Source organism: Coregonus lavaretus (assembly GCF_964263955.1).
Source record: "Coregonus lavaretus genome assembly, chromosome: 32".
In the NCBI taxonomy this organism is placed as follows: domain Eukaryota; kingdom Metazoa; phylum Chordata; class Actinopteri; order Salmoniformes; family Salmonidae; genus Coregonus; species Coregonus lavaretus.
In genome coordinates, this window is record NC_140019.1 from 9963901 (window position 1) to 9971279 (window position 7379).

Genomic DNA, 7379 nt, shown 5'->3' on the forward strand with positions numbered 1-7379 from the left:
CAGTTAGCACGTTGGAGCTGTGGTTGGAGGATGTTTCAGATTAGGGATGAACACTAATAGAGGCGTAAAACCCTAATGTTTATTTAAGGTCGTGGAGGAGGCTCTCTGCTGAGACACCATTTACAGGGATTAGAATAAATCTACAAGCCTGGAGGCTGGAGCCGTCTGCTTGGCAGTGCCACACTTACCTCTAGCACAACAGGCAGGAAGTTGGGCTGAGACCGAGATGGGGTCAACTCCGTTACAACCCCAGCCTGTTAAATTAAGGAAATATGTTGTTTGAAGTTCATGAAATTGTGAACTTTTTCATAAGAGATTATGGGACATTATTTTGATTAGTTTAAATTTCCCAAACTGAATTGAGTAGTTGACCTCTATGTTGAAGACCTTGGTTGATCTAAACTCTGGATGTGGACGTTGTCCAGATAAAGGCAGTCATGTTCTCTCCTGCCGTGAACTGGCTCACCTAGCATTGGGTACAGCAGTCTCCTGTGTTTTCACATGGCACAGGACAGAGACTCATGCCAGACAGCCACTGTCCATCCCTCAGAACACATCAATATAGTTTTTAATGATGTGCTCATCAGACTACCTCGGTTTATTGATCGATTGTCCCTGTGGCCAGGGCAGATGAATAGAGGGGGTGGGGTTAAATGCCTGATATACTCCCCCATTTAGCCACATGACATACAGAGTATTGACTGAGGACTGTGTCTGCTTCATGTTGGGTAAGACAAAGACAATAAAGTTAACTCTCTCAGTGTTGGCTTCCTTGTCGGTCTTGGACGCTTAATGAGTTGTGTGATGTTACCCCCCTTGCCCCCCGTCATGAGATCTTGGTGAGACAGGCAAATCTGTTTGAAGGAAGGCTTTGTCCTGGGTTTAGCCCCTCCGAAATCAAATCACAGACCGCATGTGTCACAAGGTCAGAGGACAGACGTGAGGTGACTTTATTCCCATGACAACTGATCCTGAATCAGTTTTGCATTATTTGCTTGTTGAGGGGGAGAAACGGTTTGGAATGAGACATCAGTTTTGAGACGGACACTTGTTGTTAGCCCCTCTCTGTTTTAGAGAAAAATAAGAAAGGTGAAACCATGGAAACATACAGTGTTTCCAGCTATTTATTTGCTTAACCTTGAACTTCAAGTCTCCAATTGAAGTGGTCCACATTAACTCTTGTACACAAGCAGTATGTTTGTTTTTTGGTCTAGTCTGTCAATGTGTTGTTCACAACCTTGACAGAGATAAGCAAAACATGTCCACATAAAACATGATTAAAATGGCAGTCTACTTATACTTATTATTACAGATTACATGTTCATCATAGGTCTGCCATGATGAATATTGAATAATGTTTGGATGAATGCCTCTTCTGTTGGGGTCTTCAATGGTCTGGAGAGACTCTTGAAAGTAGTGGGGTGACAATGGTTTGAATTGTGTGATTACTATTTCAATGCAGCCATAATCTCAGTACTTACTTGGCAAACAGTACTTGAATGAATGTACAGTATATCACACATTTTCAACCAATGTATAAATTAATGAACAGGTAGGAACTATTTATGAACTATTTTTCATCCGTATTACTAAATAAACAAATTAAAATATTGGGTGGACTACTGGACAGACTGTCCAGAAGATGAGCTAAATGTGTAATTTAACTATTCATTTAATGAGATAACGCTGTAATCTAATTAGGGACAATTGATGCCGTGTTGGTGCCCCCTGTCGACCATTGTGGGGCAGTGTTGTATAGCTCTGCAGAAAGAGCGACATTCTAACATTTGTCTCATCAGACAAGTCTGCAAAAACGGGAGAACGGAGCCACTGGGAAAGCGAGACGAAGCGCCGGTATTGCTTTATTTGAATCCAAGTATTAATTCTACCAGATGCCGATTGACAAGGTGAGTGTGACAAAGTACATCGTTTTCTGGTGCAAATGTTTGGGTCAAAACGAGCTGATCGCTGCTCAATCGTTCAACTACTAGCCTAGACTGGTTTGCTATCAACCACACGCATTGGCGCAGACTGAAATGCAGCCACAGTTTTGGCCTGAATTTCCCATGGATCGAGAAGGAAGCCCGGGTAAAGAGTTGAATCTCACCGCAGTTTTTGGCTACTCAATAGTGGTAGTAAGGAAGGCCATTTGTGTGAATTCTTGTCGAAGTTTACCGCCTTGAATTATGTCCAGGTGTTTGAATCTCTGCATCAAGCAAGCGAATTCCAGTGATAAAACTTAGCACGAGCAAGAAATTAACTTGTTATTGTAAGTTTGTGGCCTGTCAGTATCGTTAGGATTGATTATAACTGTTCAGTAAGTCTATTTACCATTCTGAATGAGTGTATAGACACAATCTGAAAACACTGCCAAGTCGGAAAACAACCTGCTGTTGTCTTCATCTTTTGCAATGTTGCCGAGTGGAATTATGCGAGAAAAAGTTTACATATATTTTCCTTATTTTTATACCTAAAGATGGAGCACTATGGAACACATTTTTTTTCTGACTGCACCCAACAATTCATTTTTTATTCAATAACGTTTCACGTGACAGTGGAAAGTTGGTTATGTAGGCCAAGTCCCGCTAGGACTGACTGATGTTGAGGGAAGGCAGTAGTGATTAGGCTACATCGTTTGTCTAGAAGACCCTACCTTCAAAGTAGCCAACTTCAGTATCCACACTACATAGTTTTTGAGTAACTGCATGCTACATCACATCATTATGGTGTCTAGAAGACCCTACCTTCAAAGTAGCCAACTTCAGTATCCACACTACATAGTTTTTGAGTAACTGCATGCTACATCACATCATTATGGTGATGATGATATAGATGCACATCACTAAGAAGTACAAATATGTATATCATACGTTTCCACATGTTTTTATACACACATTTCCTATTGAGTCAAATTCAGACAGCTTCCAAATAGAGAAGTGCCAGTGCATTTTTTAAAAGCTGCTTCTGCTATGTGATCAAATCTCAGCAGAACTTCATCCTAATGTGCTGTTATAAAGGCTACCTAAGGTTGTTATAAACATGTTATAAACATGCTGCTGTGCTGACTAGAATGTAATGTTATTCATGGCTAGTTTAGGCTGATGGGAACCACAGTAGCCCCACAACATACCAGTTCTTGTATTTTTCCATGTCAGTGTTCCCCAAAGCTGTGCTCAGTGTGTGTGGGGGGGGGCCAACCCAGAACCCAGTCTATAGAATAAGAGTGGAATCAATACATTAGGGCCACTGACCCAGCACAGGACTGCTGGCGGCACCCATAGACATGCAGTGGCTGTTCCATAGTACTTCACCCTATGACTTCTCCCTCTCTACCAGAGTTTGTCCCCTGTACGCTCTTTGGCCAATTTATTGTAAGGGATGCATTCATTAGATGTTTATATAGGATATTTATTCAGATTAGCCTAATGCTGACAAAGTCCAATATGTTAAAATGGGATTTCTTGGAAAATATATAAACAACATTTTGAAGTCTTACTGTCCATGTCTAATTCATTTCGGGGTGGCATTCAGTACTGACTGGGAGAGTGTGGTAGAAGTAAACACATTGGACAGTACTACTACAGCACAACACAGTATTAGTGATTCAACAGTTGGCATCAGTAAACCTAGAGGAAAACTTTTAAGAGTTGTTTTCAATAGAAAAAGGCAGAGGTGGGACCAGGTCACTATTATTCGAGTCACAAGCAAGTTTCAAGTCACAAGGTCAGAGTCTCAAGTCGAGTCCCAAGTAGAACGGGTCAAGTCCAAGTTGTGCATTCTAAGAGTAAGTCAAGTCGAGTCAAAAGTTCAAATGAAGTTAAAAAAACATCTATACATGCAATGTCTTGTTCAACTACAAATCTTTGTCTATTTATTGAGGCTACCAGACAGCCTTTTTCATTATTTTGTCTAGAACACTTTTTGATTATGTAATAATACATTTTAACAACAAATTCCAAATGCAAGCTTCATAAGTAAATTATCAATTTCAAGAAATTGACATACCAAAAGTCCAGTAGGCCTATGCTAATAATTGTTGCTTTCCCCTATTGCTGGTAAGCTTGCAAAGTAAACCGTTAATATTCTTGATCACCCCAAAAAATGTCAGCGGCATATTTATTTATGGCAATCCTCTCTCCCTACAATTTGACGTTTGCATCCGATCCTACAGTGAAAAAAATTAAGGTTATTCCTCAGCTCTTAAAGGGATACTGGGGAAGTAGATAAAGTGCGGCCCTTTATCTACTTCCCCAGAGTCAGATGAACTCGTGAATACCATTTTTATGCCTCTGTGTCCAGTATGAAGGAAGTTAGAGGTAGTTTCGTGAGCCAATGCTAACTAGCATAAGCGCTAACACTATTTAGCAATTGCACTAGTTCTAGTTAGCATCTTCCTTCAAACTGCATGCAGAGACATAAAAATGGTATCCACAAGTTAATCTGACGCTGGGGAAGTAGATAAAGGGCCTCATTGCCAACATTACGAAGTATCCCTTTAAGTTTCTTTGGAGAACTCTTGCTCGATAAATAACCTTTGAGTTAAGTGTGGGGTTCTTGACATCAACGGATCTTCAGAATTCTAGAAGGTTCTTGAAATGTATGGAAGCCTGCAGATGTGTCCCTTTCATAGCACACAGCAAATTGGCCAGTGTTTACTTGTAGATTTTTTTGTTGTTGTGTGTAATATTTCTGGTGTTGATTCATGAGTTAAATTAACACTCAGTGGTTTAAAATAACCCCAGTGTTGGTGTTAATAACCAGAGTTGAACCAAAACCACGGCTATCATATTTCCCAGCATGCTCTATTGCAGGTCGATCTTTAGAATTGTTTGTTTCAATATCTGTGTTTTTGCATGTACGCACATTGATTGATTAATTAATCTTATGCTACTCAAAGATAAATAACATACATTTTTCTAAACTATTCCAATCTGCTACTTGGACTTATTGCACATGCTACTGAAATGGTTGTTCCAGTTTAAATGTTTAAGGTAGCCTCATATGTTAGTCTTCCTAACCCTGGCAGTCATTCTGAATGCAGGTTGCGGGTGAATAAAAGTTCCAAATGTTGGATATCCCCACTCTGGCTGGATTCCAATAGGAATTACACATCACTTTGCAAGCCAGCATATATGTGACTTGCAGGCCTGATGTGGCATGTAAACTATGCGTTTCAGGCTACTGTATTAGTAGTATTAGTGGTAATCGAAATTGTTAAACGTTTTTTTAAACAATTTAAATAAATGCAACAGTTGGTTTTTATTTTATTTTTATTTCACCTTTATTTAACCAGGTAAACCAGTTGAGAACAAGTTCTCATTTACAACTGCGACCTGGCCAAGATAAAGCAAAGCAGTGCGATAAAAACAACAACACAGAGTTACATATGGGGTAAAACAAAACAAAGTCAAAAATACAACAGAAATACATATAATATACAGTGTGCAAATTTAGCAAGTTATGGAGGTAAGGCAATAAAATAGGCTATAGTGCAAAATAATTACAATTAGTATTAACACTTGAATGATAGATGTGCAAGAGATGATGTGCAAATAGAGATACTGGGGTACAAATGAGCAAAATAAAAAACAATATAGGGATGAGGTAGTTGGGCGGGCTAATTTCAGATGGGCTGTGTACAGGTGCAGTGATCGGTAAGGTGCTCTGACAACTGATGCTTAAAGTTAGTGAGGGAGATAAGTGTCTCCAGCTTCAGAGATTTTTGCAATTTGTTCCAGTCATTGGCAGCAGAGAACTGGAAGGAATTGCGGCCAAAGGAGGTGTTGGCTTTGGGGATGACCAGTGAGATATACCCGCTGGAGCGCAGACTACGGGTGGGTGTTGCTATGGTGACTAATGAGCTAAGATAAGGCGGGGATTTGCCTAGCAGTGATTTTATAGATGGCCTGGAGCCAGTGGGTTTGGCAACGAATATGTAGTGAGGACCAGCCAACAAGAGCGTACAGGTCACAGTGGTGGGTATTATATGGGGCTTTGGAGACAAAACGGATGGCACTGTGATAGACAACATCCAATTTGCTGAGTAGAGTGTTGGAGGCTATTTTGTAAATGACATCGCCGAAGTCAAGGATCGGTAGGATAGTCAGTTTTACGAGGGCATGTTTGGCAGCATGAGTGAAGGAGGCTTTGTTGCGAAATAGGAAACCGATTCTAGATTTAACTTTGGATTGGAGATTCTTAATGTGAGTCTGGAAGGAGAGTTTACAGTCTAACCAGACACCTAGATATTTGTAGTTGTCCACATACTCTAGGTCAGACCCGTCGAGAGTAGTGATTCTAGTCGGGTGGGCGGGTGCAAGCAGCGTTCGGTTGAAGAGCATGCATTTAGTTTTACTAGTGTTTAAGAGCAGTTGGAGGCTACTGAAGGAGTGTTGTATGGAATTGAAGCTCGTTTGGAGGTTTGTTAACACAGTGTCCAATGAAGGGCCAGATGTATACAAAATGGTGTCGTCTGCGTAGAGGTGGATCTGAGAGTCACCAGCAGCAAGAGCGACGTCATTGATATACACAGAGAAAAGAGTCGGCCCAAGAATTGAACCCTGTGGCACCCCCATAGAGACTGCCATAGGTCCAGACAACAGGCCCTCCGATTTGACACATTGAACTCTATCTGAGAAGTAGTTGGTGAACCAGGCGAGGCAGTCATTTGAGAAACCAAGGCTATTTAGTCTGCCAATAAGAATGCGGTGGTTGACAGAGTCGAAAGCCTTGGCCAGGTCAATGAAAACGGCTGCACAGTACTGTCTATTATCGATCGCGGTTATAATATCGTTTAGGACCTTGAGCGTGGCTGAAGTGCACCCATGACCAGCTCGGAAACCGGATTGCATAGCGGAGAAGGTACGGTGGGATTCGAAATGGTCGGTGATCTGTTTGTTGACTTGGCTTTCAAAAACTTTTGAAAGGCAGGGCAGGATGGATATGGGTCTGTAACAGTTTGGATCTAGAGTGTCACCCCCTTTGAAGAGGGGGATGACCGCGGCAGCTTTCCAATCTCTGGGGATCTCAGACGTTACGAAAGAGAGGTTGAACAGGCTAGTAATAGGGGTTGCGACAATTTCGGCGGCTAGTTTTAGAAAGAAAGGGTCCAGATTGTCTAGCCAAGATGATTTGTAGGGGTCCAGATTTTGCAGCTCTTTTAGAACATCAGCTGTCTGGATTTGTGTGAAGGAGAAGCGGGGGGGGCATGGGCAAGTTGCAGCGGAGGGTGCAGAGCTGGTGGCCGGGGTAGTGGTAGCCAGGTGGAAAGCATGGCCAGCCGTAGCAAAATGCTTGTTGAAATTCTCGATTATTGTAGATTTATCGGTGGTGATAGTGTTTCCTAGCCTCAGTGCAGTGGGCAGCTGGGAGGAGGTGCT